The sequence below is a fragment of the Centruroides sculpturatus genome, unplaced genomic scaffold, assembly GCF_000671375.1.
Source record: "Centruroides sculpturatus isolate CEXI.00-Female unplaced genomic scaffold, Cexi_2.0 scaffold1302, whole genome shotgun sequence".
Lineage (NCBI taxonomy): Eukaryota > Metazoa > Arthropoda > Arachnida > Scorpiones > Buthidae > Centruroides > Centruroides sculpturatus.
The window spans coordinates 170,455-190,009 of record NW_019385419.1 but is presented as its reverse complement, the minus strand read 5'-3'; the positions used below and the strand labels follow the sequence as shown (position 1 = coordinate 190,009).

Below are 19,555 nucleotides of genomic sequence, written 5' to 3'. Positions count from 1 at the left end.
TAACGTTTCTCACTACTACATCTTTTGTCCTTTCTCATCTTTCCCTCCTTTTCCCAAATTTGGGTCTATAATCCTTTGAGTCACAACTCCAGCTTTATTTAGTAATCTTTCCGCATTCACACATCTCCAAGTATTTGAAAATATTTTCTTTCCACTCAAAAATAAAATATGAATAAAGGTTTACGGCTTTGTGAAACTTTTTTCTGACTTTATGCCATTGAAATGAATAAATAATAATAAAAAAAATTAAAACATTTGTCGGTGTTGTTTACACATTTATTGGGCCGCATTGGAACGTGCCTTGGGCCGCATGCGGCCCACGGGCTGGACACCCCTGCTTTAAATGATCAACTTTATGGATAAATAAGATGAAAAGAACTTTTATTTGAACTTCATTCTTTGACAATAAGATGGATTTGTGTACATTACACACATTTGGGCCCTGTCACGCAAAAAGCTACTAACCCTCAAATGTACAAAAATGAACTGAAGTTGTGTAAAAATTCAGTATTGTGAAGATTGAACAATCTTACAGAAACTACTAAACCACACAACTACTATTAATGTATTTTTTAATGTAACGCTTACCAACTAACCCACAGTCTATATATATTTTTTTTAATCAAAAACTTTAATCGTGATTTACTCGGTTTAAGTACGTCAAGAGTCGGTAGCTTTTCAGATAACCACGTCCACTTATTCTCTTTTTAAATCTAACTCTATTGGAAACAATTAAGTTTTTCTATCCCAATATTAACCGCATACAGAATATTCAAATTTACGTATTAATTAAAGTCGATATTTTGGATATTATTTATCTATTAAACAAATTATCATTTCACGAATACGCATTTAAAATTATCACTTTTAAATCAAAATGCCACGCACTTAACCGTAAATGCCGGGACGTCTGCCGACTTTGGTCATAGATGGATTTTTCAGTCATATAATATTCAAGATACGTATTATTAAAAGAGAAAAATTATATTTTGATTTTGTTTACACATACACAGCAATAAATCAATATAGTTATCAATAAAAAAAGGCATTTTTCTTAATTCTAACCCTTAAAAATATCAACATAACGCTTCTTTAACTGTCGAAAATAACTAATTCAGAAACCGAAACGTATAACCTTATTTATCAACGATTACGACGACGGCAATATTTAATTATTAGTTGCAAAACAAGGGATATTTGCAGATAATTTTACTTCCTATCGGAATTAGGCGAGCTAATTGAATTTTTCATCTCGTCGTCTCAGTAAGAACATGCGGAAAAAGGATAATTAACAAATATTTTATTATGACTTGTGTGAGAGATGGCATCAACTGTAAGTGATATGCACTTATGGCAGACACATACAGCATAGTTAACACACCGAACGTCTTTAAAAAGATAGAAATCTTTTTTTACGGGGATACAGATACGTATTTAAGGAATGTCATTCAGTATATAACAGTTAAAATTCGCCATCGGTAACTGTCATATAACACAGCATAATAAACACGTTAACCACGCCGTGGATAATTGATAGAAAATCCGCGAAAGACTAACAAATCGTCAATTTCTAAACAATAAACATCGATTCGATTACAGCGGAAGGGGAGGTAGATGAGTATTTTCGAATATTTTTGGAAAATCAATGGTTTATAATGAGTTTTCATTCCGCCAGGCGGAGCCACCATTTTGAATCGTGAAGTTGGCGCTCTCGGCGCCCGCCATAATGTCATCTCCAATGGAAAATTCGACTTGCAAACTAACCGTAACGGTTACCTAACGGCGGGCGATGCGCGGCCGGCAAACGGCGGTGGGGAAAAAAAAATAAAGATCGCTCCGTTAATAAATAAACGATTATATAAATAAAGATAAAGGAAAGGGATATTAGAGAAGGTTAGACGTTAAAAAACGTCGAAACCTTTTGTGGATAGAGAAGGTGCGCAGAAGCGCTAAAGGTAACTATGGGGGTAATGGCCCTACTTCCACTCGATTAACGGCCAATATCCGTCTTAACTCGATCGGACAAACATCGGTATATACGCCGTTCCTACCTTTACAGTTGCCTGCATTGTCCCTTCGCGTTTCGGTTCAGATTTTTTTTCGGACATCAGTACGAATTATGTCGGAAAAACAGGGTTCGCCTATCTCCACCACTCGCCGGAGTTTGAAGGACGGCGTGGGTCACGTGACTTGGTTTTGAACGCCGCCACTGGGCTCGCCAGTGAAGCGGCGGCTTTGGCGGCAGTTCGAAATTTCTCCTACTTATCCCCATTGTTTTCCTTCTTTCCCATCGTTTAACTAACCGCTAAAGCTGCGGCTAACTTAATGAGTTTATCGACTCTTCCCCCTTCTTAATTTTAACTCCATTCCTTCATCTCTTCTTTTGCGGTGGGGAAGGCGATTTTACCGCATAATTTTAATTGTGGAGAGAAACTTTCACGCGATTAAAAAATAAAAAATAAAAAAATGGACGATCCGTCGTTTTCACTTAATCCCTTTTATTTATTTATTTATTTTTTTCAATTTTTCTCCCTCGATTTAAATCGTTCAAATTAACAGAATATTTATATTTTTTATTTTGCGTGTTGATTACTATATATGTATATATTAATATAACAATTATATAATGGCCATCGGTGTGTTTTTGTATGTAAAATACTAAATATAAAGCTGTCGTATATCGTATTTTCTTCTTTTTATTCACTTTAAATTATATAAATAATGCCTGGAACACGTGTAAAAGTTCGAGACTCGCGGCTACAATTTTTTTCCTCTCGTAGACCTGGATGTTGACGTCTTATTATAATAATAGTTATTAATAATTAAATTATAATCTAATCTTAAACATTAAACCAGTTTGAATACTATCAACAGGGTATTTAGCAACCAATAATTCTCTTTTAACTTGCCTGGACTTAAAGAAACTGGTTCTGTTGCACACTGTATATAATATATATATATTGTTGGTATGCTGTGTTATATATAATTTGTAATGAAAATATTTTCATAAATTCTGGATCTTCAGATGGACGTATTCGGGGATGGACAGAGAAGTTATGTGTCACTCGTTAACCAAACAAATTAGTAATAAAATACTTAAGAGTTAGTAATAAATATTTAGAGATGTGTAAATATAAATAATCTTTTTCTGTATTTAACTGTTACTAGATTTATCTGTAAGAGTAATTTTATGTACAAACCTGACAACTTGAATAGACAATGTCTTGAGAGAAGCCACACTCATCTTTATTTGCTATTACAAAGAAAAAACAATTATTTTTTTAAATGTAATTTTAAATATTAAAAATGGATAATAATTATTATAATACTCACTTTCCACTTGAAAGAAAGAGGACTAATTCTAACTCCACAGTAGGATACAATTACTTAAAAACCAATAAGTGGTTGCCATATTTATTATCTAAAATACATAAAAATCTTTTGCTATATACTTTATATTAAAATAATAATTTAAAGTTAAATTATTCTTAAAACATTAATTATAATGCAAGTATTTTAAATATAAAAAATTTATATTGATTTTAATATACAAAAAAAAAATGTATGAATTTTTTTTTTCTTAAGCTTTTATAATCTAAATTTATTAATTAATAATGATGATAATTATAATGATAATTACATAATTGTCAATATTTATTTATATTAATAATTGTAATGAGATAGAATAATATATTAGGCTATTTACAATATATGAGAACAATTTATAAAAAGTTTAATAAGAATTAATATGTATAGTACAGTATATTGTGAGAATTTATCATGATCATCTGATATAACTGATTACCTTCTATAATATTTAATTATAATACTGTTAAAATTTACAAATTCCTGTACTTTTTTCCTCTCTCTCTATTCTAACTTATAAGTTTCTTCTTAGAAAATAATTTCTGGATGCAGAGAACTATCTCTAGTGAATTTAGGAGTTTGATATCACATATATATTTATTTATTTTAGAATTCTTTCTATGTAAGGGAGTTTTAAAAGCAGAGAAGAAATGAAAACTTCGAAGAATAAATAAATAAAATAAACTTTTAAAGACACAAGGATCAGGCTAGAGAAGGAATAAATCATAGCATCTATTCTCAAGACTCTCTTAAGCTTCTCTGATTAGATAGTCCTTCCTAGATAAAAGATATTTCGGACAATTACTTGGTGTGGTGGTCCAAGATTTCGATTTTGTTCTTTCCTGATATAATTCTTGCTCTGATCGAATGTAATTTGTATATTAAAGACACGAAAATAATTGGTGAGTAAAGTTAAATGTATAGGCACAAACTGTACTGTACCTCTTAAGAGATCGAAGTCTGGATGACTTATCTTTTGAAGCCCTTAATGTATAAAAAAAAGAGTAATGTAATAAATTATCTCTTTTTCAAAACTTAGATTAAAATATCTTTAACCATATCTAAACATTTATTCAAATAATTAATTAATCGAACTGTTTATTAAATTAATGTAATATCATCGATTGATGTGAATCAGATTATTATATGATTTATCATCATCATCCTTCGACTCGACCTAATAAACTTAATTCGTTAAAATAATTTTATAGTGAGATTCAAAATATGTCCAGAAAACTTTTTATATTATAAAATTGCTATAAAAGTTTAAGTTTTCCAGTGTAATTAATGAAGTGTTGGTGTATATCATAACGTGAAATTTAATACAGTAAATTTTATGATATTCATGGCTTATTGATGGGCACACAAATGGCTTATATTACATACACGTGATGAAAAGAGTATATTCGGGACGTGCTGGAAGGTTTTGCGGGGCCCCAGGAAAAAGTTATTAGTGGGGCCCCAAATATTTGCAAAATAAATAATATTTTTTCTTTAGTGATGAGCATTAATTTTGCTGAAAGAGAACTAATCATACAGGGAAATAATAGCACATTTCCTCGTGTGATTAGTTCTCTTTGGGAAAATTTATGCTTATCACTAAAGGATCCATCAGGAGAGCGATTAACAATTAAAAAAAATAATGTGAAAGTGCGGGGGCCCCCTCCGAACACGGGGCCTCAGTCCGAGGCCGGTCGTACATGCTGTATATTTTTATTTTAGTTATCCGCATTTTATAAGATGAGATGATTTTCAACTTAGAAGATGTGAAAGAAAAAAATTTATTTGTAATAAAGGATAAATGTTTTATAGCCAATAATACAAAACACCTTAAGGATAGCGCATCACCGAAGCTTCAAAGTCGCAATCAATAGAGTAAGATTATGTTATCTGTAAGCTTAAAAAATAATATAATTTATTGGAATTATTTTATAGTTTGGGTTACATCTTAAGAAATGATTTTTATATCAATTTTATTGTCTAAACTTATTAATTGATATAGATATATTTCGAGCTGTTTTACAATACATATGCATATAATAAGTTTATTTGAGAAGAAAATAAGGTAATTTTTTCGTATTCTTCTCAAATCTAGATATATGTAGATTTAGAAAAAAAGGAAAATTACAATCGCATCCATTGATTGATAGGAATTCAACAGATAATAATAGGAACATTTGATTTACATTTAATTTCCAGGAAAAACAAGTGTCGATTATTTTTTATTCGTGTATTTGGAAGTGAAAAAATAAAATACAAATGCTCAATTTTACTTTAATAAATATTTTAAATAATTCAGAAAAAAAATGACTTGCTCTTTTATAAACCATTACAATAAAAAATATTGATAAAAACCATGTTAAAGTGAAAAAAATATATAAAAATATAGTAATAAGTATTGCAGAAAATAAAGTAAATGTAAGACCTATTACATAAATATCCAGCAACGAGTTGCGTAACTTTCCCCGCAACGTTTAAAACTGCGTGTGTAGCGCCATCTGTTAAATCATTTTTAAATTAATACATTAACGTATTTTTTAAATTATTATAAAATGGCAAACAGTTTACTTTTGAGGTTAGGGACGGGTTTTATAAACAATTGTAAATTATAATAACGAGTGAAATCATTATTAAGCACGACCCTACTCGAGATATGACACACGATGCCCTTTATCTTCCCACCCCGTCGACCTTAAACTATCAAAATTTAATAGCATCGATTCCTCTAATACACAAACTTCCCTGCAAAATTTCAGAAATTTTCGATAAAAAGCACAGGAGTTATTAATTAAGTTTCAAAGAGAATAAACAAAATCGTGCACCCAGTTTTCTTGGCATTTTGCGGTGTTCCGAGTCCAAAATGTAAAATTCTTAGAGGGGTCTTTTTTTAATAAATAATTCGAAGTATACCATAAATTCTAAGCCCTATCAATATTTTAACGTGTCAAATTTTAATCACAGCCGGATTTAGATTTGTTGTGACCCTGCGCTACAACATACGAGAGGCCCTTCCTCCTTCGCCAAACAATAATGGGCAATATACAAATACCCTCAGCTGTAGCTTATTTAGCTGTGAAACCCTAAAGCCGTACCTTATTTATCTTTTTCGTAAATATTACCACATTTTTATAATCTTAAACAGTCGGAAATTTAAACACTTACGTTATCCTTATTTAGGATTCTCAAATCCTTAGTACAAAACCTTTACTTATATCTCCTAATTATCTAAATAATATAATTAATTACCTTTAAATATTCATAATTAGTTAATAAATGTATATATTTATTAATCATGTGTGTAATTAAAATTATAATTTGAGTTTACAACTCTTAAGTTCTAAGCACGACGTTATTTTATGGTAATTTTATTACTGCCATTTCTCTAATTAGAAAAATAATTTTAAAATGATATAAAAAGGAATAAAATGCACGTGTTATATTGTCTTAAAAATAAGCTTTTGTATGTTTATTTTAAATCGATTAACCGTGTTAAAGTCGATCTTGTAAGCTTCTATTATACTTCCGCAATTTTCGTTGCGTAAGTCTGCTTAGAATTGTTGCAATCAATCATAAAGAAACAGCTCCCGTACAGATTATAAAATTGCATATTTTAAACTATTAATCTCTGTGTTTAAACGTTGTTCTTATGTAAATCATAAAATGGATTGATCTCTCTTTATTATAATTTCAATTAATTAAAACTTTACTTCCAAGAATGAATCTTTATGAAACAAAGTAAACACTGAACTGTATTTTATTTATTTATTTTTGAACAACTACATTGTAGAGTATGGCAAAAGACTTATATTTTATCATTTTGATACTGAATATATTAAGCTATTTGCGTACAGTATTGTTAAATAGGTTCAGAGCTCTCTGTAAGAATGAACAAATGAATAACTCTATCGACTAAATTCGGTACACATGATGTCCCATCCTGAGTATGCTGTTTCGATTTTTGAGAGAAAATTTTACTTCAAAAATCAGTCACTAGGGCGAAATTTAGCGTAGTTTGTTAGAAAACGTATGCGTATTACATAGGATTTCTAACAAACTTCGTGTATAAAGAGGTCTTGAAGTCGTTCCTCAATTCTTCCACAGGTGAACCGTCATGGCGGTCACTTTGCGGGATGTAAACCGCATATTGGCTTAAACCTGCAAGCTTTACTGTAACAATTTTTCGCGGGTAAGAGTGATTAGCCGATCATTTTCAGAGTTATGACAGCCACGATTTCACTGGGGGTTCAATCCTGTGACTTTCGTTATGGGGCTATCTAAAGAACCTCGTTTATCAAGGCAATGTTCCCAACCTAACTGTCTTAAAACAGGATTTCACATTTGCGACAACTCCACGTCAAGGGTGTTGTGTAGAAGATGCAATTTTAATGAGATGGAAAACACATAGAGCCATATCTTTGGTGTAATCGCCAATTCCACATTTGTAATTACACCTGTAATTAAAATAAAATTATTATATTTTGTTTCTTAACGTCCGAAATTGATTAGAAAATGTACTCGTAAATTTCGAAGCAAAATTTTTCTAGAAAATCGAAACGACATATTCGGGATTACCCAATAGTTCACTCTGAAGAGAGCTCTGAACGTCTAATCTTTATCATCACTCTATATACACAATTCCAGACAGAAAGAAGAATGCCAGCAGGCAGAAGCACTTTCAGATAAAAAAAAATTGTTTTGTAGCTCTTTCTGTCGTGGAAATACTAAGAGCACCTTTCTTCCATGCCCATAGGTTCGTTTTGTTTGTTTTCGTTTCGTTTTATTTGTATACAAAATACGACACATGGGCGATTTGCCGAAAGAGGATGTCTACCGGGAGGACTTTCTAAAGAAAACTGTCTCTTTTTTGATGTTATTAACATGAAAAAAATCAGAAAAATCTACGTAACAAGCCCGTTGGCCAGGCGCGAAACCATGACCAACTATCAGTGTTCAGTGGTTTTATCCACTCGCTACTGGTGGATTCGTGGTTTCGGGCAGGTCCACAACGGACAGGGCCTGAAATGTCCTGTATCCATAAAAAATTCTTGGAGAGTCGCTTGCCCAGGCCCAGAGTGGTAAGGTGACCGCCTCGGGCATCCGGCTGTCAGAATAGAAAATCCTAAGGCGGCGAGACCTCTGGCCAGTTATGCAGCCTTGCTGCCTGCAGTTATTTGTTACTGCAAGTACTCCCTAACACAAAATATTAAATTTTGCAGTTCCTCTGTGTAAAAAAGCATGATACGAAAGTGAAATAAAGTTTTGACAAATAGTAAACACATGTTTCCAACGGGGGCACTCACAGAATACAAGGAAAAAGCTGTGAAAAGCGGCATATGCAAGAAGCTTCAAACTGTGATTCAACGTTGGATCAGCGCTCCACAAGTTGGCGGTAGTTGCATTCGGATCTAACTTGACCTGGAAAACAAGAAACGTGGGGGTTTGGTCAACATACAAAGTTGCATGCACAATGGATAAATATTGTCCATTAGATTCTTTTATATTTGCATAATAGGCTACATATAATTTATGAATTTTCTGTTGTTTGGGGCTTCCTTGGGGATTAGGTAAAGAGTAACCTAGACGAAAAGAAGACACAAGTCCCAAATTCCTAATGTACAGACGTCCCTGGCTTTCGCTATTTGTGAAAATTACTTCTCCCTCCTCTCTCAATTCTTGTGCATAGGCATGCTTTATCACCATAATGTCTTTTCTATATATATATGAAGTTTGTTTGTTTGTTTGCTATACACTCCTAGGCCGTTCGACTAATTGCTACGAAACTAGCAGTACGTTCAAATACTGTATTTCTAACTTAGATAATGTCGTCCATCCCACCCAAACTATCAATTGGATTTCCATACATCAATTCATTTCTATCTACATTCGATTTACTATCGTTACACGTAGCGCCATCTATTGGCAAAAATATTAAAATAATAAACTAAATATAATTCTTACAAAAAAGATATAATTTTAAATATATAGATATTCACTTAATTGTTGCGAAAATGATATAGCGCGAAATAGAAGCTCTACGCTCTATATTATTACTGATACAGATAGCATATAGCACTTGCCTGCATGGAATGGAAAGTGTTAATCATGTTTTTGATTTATTTAATTTAAAATACAGTATATGACAATATATGATAATTTAAATTAACTTCAAATTAGTAATGACTTGTCCCTGTACATCATACTTTTCCTTTAACAATAGAGTTATGCCTGTCATCTATTTAATTCCTTTCAGAAGAAATATTTTGTATTGAAATAAAGTGACATCTGGTTTGCATCAAAAGTTCTTGTATAGTTAATCGGAGCTTCATGCTTCTATAGTTTCCATATCTGGTCTCGTCTTACATATATCTAATTCCGTTCTCGTAATTAAGAAAGGACAGACTCATGGACGGACAATAGTGTGAATTTATAGGTCTACAATTTTTTTCATTTGCAGTCCAACTAGCAGATGAGCCCGGCGTATATATATATATATCCCCGAAAGGAATTAGATGGATGACCTGCACAACTCTATTGTTAAAGGAAAAATAATATGATATACAGGAGCGTGCCACTACTAATTTGAAGTTGCGAGCATATATTTTAAATTAAGTAAATTAAAAATAAAATTAAAAGTTGTTGCCCGGCATTGTGACCATGTCACAATAAATAATTGCTCGTGTGTGTGTATATAATATTCTTAATAAAACAAATTATTATTAGGAAAAAATTGAATCATTAACGTAGAAAACATGCAAAAATTATTTAAACTTTAATGGCCGAATTTACATTTTAATTCTTTCTTCTAGTAACAACTAAATAGGGACCAGTTTTCCTTAGAAAGTCCTCCCACGGGAGACTGCCCACGAGTCGAGTTGCCGTGAATAAATAAAACAAACTAAAACTTAGCAAACTTATGCAATAAAAATTATACTCTCAAAGTAAGACAAGACTAAGCAGAAAACAATTTTTATTTAAAAACTTGGAAAATTCCACGTGGCCAGCCTGCTGACGAGGCGAGAACCGACCACCAACTACCAGTGTTCAGTGGTACCCACTTCTAATTTGATGCTGATTAATTGGTTAGCTTTTAATAGCGCGAGAATCCAATTTCTTGCCTAAGATAATTGCCTTGCCGCTTCGGATTTATTTTTTATTTTTTGGTGTTTAGGAGGTACCAAACAGTGGAGATTTGAAAAAAAAACAAATAAATACTTAGAGGGTGAAATTTGACGCGATTCCAATACTTTCTCTTGTTAAGTGTATATGACGCAGGGAAAGTAGAATGATAATGTTTTCATGGATTGGTTGTTTGTTTGTACACGACAAAACAGTAATTTCTGGCCGGAGTACTCGACATGAAGAGCTTTTCGGGGTTGTTCGAATGACGTATATTCGATTATTAGCCATTATTATTTGCCAAGCTACAAGCCCAAAGTATATCGAATAGAATGTATCAGGTGACATTTTGGAGTCTAATTCCATAGCAGTTAAAGATACGACGTTCAAACCGCATAATCTAATACAGTGGAACCTCGGTATACGACCTTAATCCGTTCTTGATGTTTGGACTTATACCGAATAGGACGTATACCGAATCAACCTTTCCCATAAGAAGTAATGTATAAATGATTAATCCGTTCTCATGTTTTAAAAAATGGCTGGCTTTAAACACCTCGCTTTCCTGGCTAGTTCCTGCTTGATTTTTCATGAGATCAGCATGTATCTTTTTAGCTTTCGCACAACTAAATGGTTGTGATACGCTGTCTCTAGCACACTGTTTTTCAGCTATCCAAAGCAAAAGCAATTTCTCAACATGATCTAATGTCTTCGATCTCTGTTNGCAAAAATTATTTAAACTTTAATGGCCGAATTTACATTTTAATTCTTTCTTCTAGTAACAACTAAATAGGGACCAGTTTTCCTTAGAAAGTCCTCCCACGGGAGATTGCCCACGAGTCGAGTTGCCGTGAATAAATAAAACAAACTAAAACTTAGCAAACTTATGCAATAAAAATTATACTCTCAAAGTAAGACAAGACTAAGCAGAAAACAATTTTTATTTAAAAACTTGGAAAATTCCACGTGGCCAGCCTGCTGACGAGGCGAGAACCGACCACCAACTACCAGTGTTCAGTGGTACCCACTTCTAATTTGATGCTGATTAATTGGTTAGCTTTTAATAGCGCGAGAATCCAATTTCTTGCCTAAGATAATTGCCTTGCCGCTTCGGATTTTTTTTATAGTTTTTTGTGTTTAGGAGGTACCAAACCGTGGAGATTTGAAAAAAAAATAAATCCTTGGAGGGTGAAATTTGACGCGATTCCAATACTTTCTCTTGTTAAGTGTATATGACGCAGGGAAAGTAGAAGGATAATGTTTTCATGGGTTGTTTGTTTGTTTGTACACGACAAAACAGTCATGTCTGGCCGGAGTACTCGACATGAAGAGCTTTTCGGGGTTGTTCGAATGACGTATATTCGATTATTAGCCATTATTATTTGCGAAGCTACAAGCCCAAAGTATATCGAATAGAATGTATCAGGTGACATTTTGGAGTCTAGTTCCATAGCAATTAAAGGTACGATGTCCAAACCGCATAGTCTGTCATAAAATTGTCCTTTAATCTAATTCTCATTAATGTTGCATAAGTTTTAGGGGCTTATGATCCTGGTGTGACAAAAATTCGCGCAAAATTTGATTGGTTTGCTAAATATGCAAATATCTCGAAAACCATTGAAAAAATTAAAATTTGACAAATGACGATATTCGATTTAACTTCTTGCGCATTTTTTGAGACCAGTCAACATTTGACCGGTACTTCGGGCTTTGTACATCATGGAAAAGCGATTTAAAAAATAATTGAAAATGATTAAAATTGAACTATCGCGACTTGAATAATTTGGAATTTTGGCTACAGTGTGTCGAGCAATCTCTTTAAATGTTTTGTTTTAATTCTTTCGCCCTGTGGGCACTAAAAGGGCCTCTACTAACAAGCCGATAATGGGTTCGGCCAGTTCCACAATGAGGCGGACGGATATGTCGAACCCGTCCCTCACCCCAAAAAATTCCTGGGATTTTGGACCCGTCAAGCTTAGATCCCGGATCCCCAAAACGGTAGGCTCCCACTTTGACCGCTCGGCCATCCGGCCCCTTTAATTGTACTAAATAATAATTCACAGCGAGGCACTGAACATTACATTAATCATATGTACAGAGTATAACATACAAAGAAGTACGATTCTCTATGAAATACTTCGGAAACAAAATGATTTATTCCAAGGGTTCAGACATCATCATTACGCAACTATTTTGCAAACATCTCTCTCTTTTGTAACGCATCGTAACGATTACTATACTTACATATCCACCTACTCACCCATATCTGTGTTACGTAATTTAAGAACAGCCACATAAAACTGGTTTAATAACTCATTTCCGATGTAATTTTCCATAATCATCTAGGCAAAAATCTATATGAAAACAATAGAAGATTAATTGACTACGGCCAATAAGAAATGAGAAATAGAGGCTGGTAGTTCCGAGTCCAAAACGTTCCGGACTCGGAACTACTTGGAATAGTTCCACACCGAGTATTGAAACATTTCAGTTGGAACTGTTTGTAATTGTAAATGTTATTCCTCGTGGTTTAATCATGGTTGCCAGATTAAGCGAAAAATCGCCGATTAGGCAACTATTTATGGCGTTTTGGTGACCGGAAAAGATGTTTCAGTTATGGTTGCCAATTGGGTGTTTTTATTTTATGATTTGTAACAGGCCATTTTAAATGTTAAGTTTTTTAGATCATTATTGTTCCCTTTGTATACCATATATTTGAAGTTTTTAATGCGCTTTGCTTATAGTATACATAATATTAACTAATGCCTACGGGTTGCCATTTTATAACACAGTAAATTACAATTAAATATCTTATATCACATTTATATTTGAAGTTTTTAATATTGTTTTATTAAAAATTTTTATAACATTACTACGAATATTGTAACTAATATTAGGTACTAACCTTTGCTATTTTAAATAGGACTCAGCTTAAAGAATAATATTTTAAAAAATTCTTCATTTATGAAAATCTAATATTGGAAGTATTTTTGTCATAAAAACAACCTCAATTAATAAAGGCTCTACGTACTTTGTTCAATGTCTAGAAATTAACAATTCTATGTGAATTTGCGATTGGGCTTTGGGTCACTTCAGCGCAAAGTTTTAGCGACATTTTGCAACGACTATCTGGCAGCTTGGGATCAGTGATGCGAATTTAGGGGAAAATTAGCAGAATATGAGAAATTTAGGGAAAAAATATCAGGTCTGTCCGTATTAGTTAATAAGAGTTTCAGCGACTAGTTGGAGCTTCCTAAAGTCACACGACTCGCGGCGAGGATCGGACTTAATAATGATTTTACTCGTTATTAGCATTTACAATTTTTTGTAAAACCCATCCCTACCCTTAAAATTAAGCTTTTTCTCATTTTATAATAGTTAAAAATATAAAAAGTTTTAAAATAACATATAATAACAGATGACGCTACCAAATGTTTCCGGGAAAGTTAAGCAACTCGTTGCAGGAATTTTTTTAAAATTTATAACATCTTTTAGGGCTAATCATACGTAGAGACCGATTTTCATATTTTAGTTTTTATTTATTTAACATTAAAATATAATACTGAACTACATGTTTACTTTAATTAAAAGGCCTTAATTTTAACATTTCAACGTTTATCAGCATTTTTATCATTTCAAAGTTGTGTTGGAAGTGATCTCCGCTTGTATGGATGCAAGCACATTCTGGGAAGCACCCTTCAATTCGGCAACTGTAATGAGAGAGTTTTCTTGCCATATGCTAGTCTTCAATTCTTCCAATACAGTAGACCCCCCTATAACACTGTAGATAATTCCGTGTTATGTGAATTCCATGTTGTACGAGTCACTTAGATTTTATAAATACGTGAGTCATTCACAGCCCGGCACACGTATTTATAAAAGTGACTCGTACAACATGAAATTCACATAACGCGGAATTATCTACAGTGTTATAGAGGGGGTCTACTGTACTTATGAGTTGTTGCATTACGCTTTCTCTTTTATCGTGTAAAATTTGCAGGGAAAGAGCGGGGTGGACATAGATTCTTACCGTACTTTCCTGAGTAAAATCACTAAAGATTAGAGCCAGTGAATGATGAGAAGTATGGCAAGTCGCTGAATCTTCTTGAGAAAAAGTATGAGTTCATATAAAGCGCGAAAACACAGAATATAACTTTGAAACTATTTCGCTGTTGGGGCCGGTTTTGTAAAATTTACATATTTTATAAGAAACAATAGGCTAACAACTGACTGCATCTAAAATCAGGAATAAATGATGTGAGAAATATTTTTGGACAACTCTATGAAATATCTTGAAACACAGAGATATTTCCTGTTTTGGGCGTTATCAATTTAATAAAAATAAATATTACGTTCCTTAAATCTTTTTGCCACGTTAAATCTATTAGATGTCTTATTTACTACGCTATAANCACCCTTCAATTCCGCAACTGTAATGAGAGAGTTTTCTTGCCATATGCTAGTCTTCAATTCTTCCAATACAGTAGACCCCCCTATAACACTGTAGATAATTCCGTGTTATGTGAATTCCATGTTGTACGAGTCACTTAGATTTTATAAATACGTGAGTCATTCACAGCCCGGCACACGTATTTATAAAAGTGACTCGTACAACATGAAATTCACATAACGCGGAATTATCTACAGTGTTATAGAGGGGGTCTACTGTACTTATGAGTTGTTGCATTACGCTTTCTCTTTTATCGTGTAAAATTTGCAGGGAAAGAGCGGGGTGGACATAGATTCTTACCGTACTTTCCTGAGTAAAATCACTAAAGATTAGAGCCAGTGAATGATGAGAAGTATGGCAAGTCGCTGAATCTTCTTGAGAAAAAGTATGAGTTCATATAAAGCGCGAAAACACAGAATATAACTTTGAAACTATTTCGCTGTTGGGGCCGGTTTTGTAAAATTTACATATTTTATAAGAAACAATAGGCTAACAACTGACTGCATCTAAAATCAGGAATAAATGATGTGAGAAATATTTTTGGACAACTCTATGAAATATCTTGAAACACAGAGATATTTCCTGTTTTGGGCGTTATCAATTTAATAAAAATAAATATTACGTTCCTTAAATCTTTTTGCCACGTTAAATCTATTAGATGTCTTATTTACTACGCTATAATTTAACAATGCTGATCAGTAAATTTCCTTCACTAATTCAGTTTCGGATTTCGTGAAGGGCGCAAGGTGACTCACTCGGCATTGAACACTTAATTTGTGCAATACCTAGTGATTGCATAGTCACATTTGAACAAATTTAATGTAAAGCACATCGTCGCTGCTTCGTCGTGAAATAAAATATCGTACAGTTCGTGTTTCATGTTCATCTTTTCATTTTGTATGGAAATATTCCACATAACAAGTACCCAATAAACCAACCTGTAGAATATCAGAATATCCTAAGATATTTAGAGAAAAGATGGCCACGGAAATCAATTACGGGCCTTAGATTGTACACAACTGACGGTTTATCATATTTCTTCTCTCTCCTTTTATACAGTTGAAATTACAGCTGGTTTTCTAGGCTTTGTAATGAAAGTTTTCTTACACAAATTCAAGCTTGGGGGCCGTATAAAAGCTTGTGATCACGACTACAGTCTACTACTACTTTTTTCGTTTTATATGAATTCCATGTTGTACGAGTCAGTTAGATTTTACAAATACGTGTGCCGGACTGTGAACGGCTCATGTATTTGTAAAATCTAAGTGACTCGTACAACATGGAATTCATATAAAACGGAATTATCTACAGCGTTATAGGAGAGTCTACTGTAGTAAGTTATAGGTCTATATTTTATTGGTTTCATAAACCAATAGAATTTCAAAATGAATAGACAAATTCTTAGATTATTCCTGTTCAAATTTTATAATATTCAACCATTAATTATGTAACTTGGAATCTTTTGTGAGACGGTGCAAAGAAACAATGTAAGTACACTTGATGTCACTAACAGATTTAATTAAACATAGTATCAAATTAAAGATAACTAAGAATATAATTATATACTAAAATATTATGTGCAGTATATAAATATTAAACGAGTTATGTCTAGTAACATAGTAACATATTTTCATCAATAGCTCTACAAATACAGTATTCTCATTTGACATATGTTTTGTCGAAATCAAGTGTAACCTAAGTAAATTTGTTTGCTCCTACATTGTGGTATATACAGATACAATTGGTTATTTTAGTGTTTCTTCGAGTTCTTTCTAAAGCCTTGACAAATTTTACAAAGACCAAGAAATAAACAAAGTAAACACCGATAACGGTATATAACAATACTAACTTCATAACTCCAGTATTAGTACTTTAAACTCACAACAGAGTGCAGGTCATCGCTTTCAATCGCGAATATACACTTCATTATTGTATGTAAGTCATCTTGTTTGAGTTTCTTCAGTTTAGCGCCTTACTCCATTTACAGTACTTGTTAGTGCCAATATCAAGAGCGCTAAATGTCGTTTTTGATATTGGCCATTCATACCAGCTATTACTTTCCCGGCTGTTATAACAGAGGGAAAGTATGGCGATCCTGTAAAAATCCCCCCTTAAATTTTTATAGTTTTGGACTCAGGACACCTTGAAACGTCAAGAAATGTAAAACAAATTCGAGTTTTTTTCTGTATGTATTGATGTTAGAGCGTGCGTGCGTGCGTGCGTGTGGGTGGGTGTGTGGCACGATTTTGCTCACCCTCTTTGAACTCCTGTGCTTTTCGTACGGCGGTTTGTGTATTAGGAGGATCGATGTTGCCGGGAAAGTTAAGCAACTCTTTGCTGGATTTTTTTTTATTGTCTCAGTTGGAGTTGTTGAATCTATACCATAATTTCAAAGAGCATAACTTTTATTTACGACATGAATGAAAGAAAGCTCAATTTGCGACGATTTTCTAACAACCAGTTAAATCATAAAGCAATGATCTACTGTACTTTCGATCGATATGTATGTTTTTTTTTACATCAAATACACAATATATTTCTGCTTTGCGACCTAACCGGTTCCAAAAAATTCGTTGTAAATTGAGATTAATCTTCTTGGAATGAAATTCGAAACAGGAGAACTCACTTCTACTTTTCACGCCACAATAACACATTTAAGTATTATTTTCCACCCGTGATATTTATTATTTTCTGCATCGAAAGAATGTTATAAATAAAATATCCTTCTATTTTCCTTTGAATTGAAATAACGTGTCTTCTGGTTTGCATCGGAAGTTCTTGTATAGTTAATCTGGGCCTCCTGTCCCCAGGGCCGGATCATCGCATAGACAAATGAGACAAATGTCTCATTTATCTATGCGATGATCCGGCCCTGGCTGCCAGATGCAAAATAAAATAAAATTTGAAGTTCTTTCAAAAAATTACGAATAGGACATAATTCCGTATACGCTATNCCGGCTTCTCCTCCCTCTTATCATTCCTAAGAGTTAAGACAGTCAAGAGCTTAAAAACAACTACCTTATTTACCGTAAAAACAAAGCTTATGATAATAGTATTAATTGGAAGATCAAATGAACTGTTATATATATATATATATATATATACACACACAAACTTCGATATAGCGCATCTTTATAAACCATACGACTAACTTTCTAATTAAGTTATTTAAGTTAAAATCTACATTGAAACTCTTGCAAATCTGTTTTTTCTATACGTTGAAAGTTTTGTTGTTACAATTATAAATAGAGCAGAAAGTCTAGTATTTAAAGTTATTTGCATAAACACTGTAAGTACTCAATACAACAAAAGCAAATGATACGTAAAATAAATAACTTTCCATTATATAAACGACTAGAAAATAATTTATAAAAGAACTCGTATAAGTTAATTTGCATAATATACGCAAGTATATCCATTGTCATTGCCGATTAAAGTGAAAAGTGACACACCATGACACACATCATTTGATAGTGTTTTTTTGTTAAATAAATTACATTAGAATTACTTAATTTAAGAAATAACCTTTATAATTTTTAAATTCATACAATTATAATTAGTAATAATTTATTATAACGAGTGTAGTATAAGAAAATAAAGATTTGCATTAGGTTTATACACCTACCTGTTTGAATCTTTTTATCTTTATCCAATTTTCAATTTTCATCACTCAGTAGTGACGACCTTTAACACACGAGCACACAATTTGCATCGATTTTACTTTATCATTGTTTATACACTTTAATACGTAGTAAATAATACGACGTTTATTTTTCGCATTTAATGTAAAATGGCAATTGTAACCTTAAGGTGCGAAAATAGAAAAAAAAAAAACACACAACATTCCACAAATTATCCTCACACAGTTGATTGCAGACGACGAACTCTTGACGTCACTTCCTCCTATTGACTGATTAAAAGAAAAATACTTTGTTTTTTTTAAAATCTTTATGTCGTAAAAACGATATTTACAAAACTATTCAATCGATAAATAATATATTAATAAATTAAGTTATTTATTATTTATTTTTTGACTGTTAAATTAACCGAGTTTCTTGCATTGTCAGAAAAACAATAGGGAAATTTCCCCATTTGTTCGTGGATTTTATTTCGTATTAGGAAGTTAATAAAGTTTAAGTTAATGGATTCGAATCTTTAAATATTAGTCCAATTGTTTAAGAATTTAATGCATAATACAGAAATATATTTTTAATTTGAAAATTCTATACAGGGAATAATCTTATTTTATGAAGGGTTTTTTTTACCCCTGAAGAGTTTTTCCCTTCGAAAACATTCTCTCTGTAAAAAATGTTTTCCCGTAAAAAAATGAAATTTTTCCCTATAGGGAATTTTCCCCGCAGAGAAAAGTTTTCTGTAAAAAATTTTTCCCTATAACAAATTTCTCTGTAACGAATAGCATTTTCCCTGTAAGAAAATTTCCCTGAAAATCCTTCATCTCTTCAATTATAGAATCTATATTACTTATCAACTACAAATCTTTTTTGAAAGGGTTTTTATTCAATTAACATGTTTATATTTTTATTCCCTAAATAATTAATTATTTAGGGAATAAAAATATAAACATGTTAATTGAATAAAAACCCTTTCAAAAAAGATTTGTAG

At 32.5% G+C, this 19,555-nt stretch overlaps 1 long non-coding RNA gene across 1 annotated transcript; it reads right to left on the bottom strand.

Moving 5' to 3' along the window:
* Positions 1-3,199: 3,199 nt before the first annotated feature.
* LOC111638798 lies at positions 3,200-18,741 on the bottom strand. The gene is made up of 3 exons (XR_002758947.1): positions 18,558-18,741; positions 3,334-3,421; positions 3,200-3,253 (listed from the first exon to the last, which is right to left on the bottom strand). It is a non-coding gene; the product is annotated as an uncharacterized LOC111638798 (long non-coding RNA).
* Between the last annotated feature and the right edge of the window lie 814 nt (positions 18,742-19,555).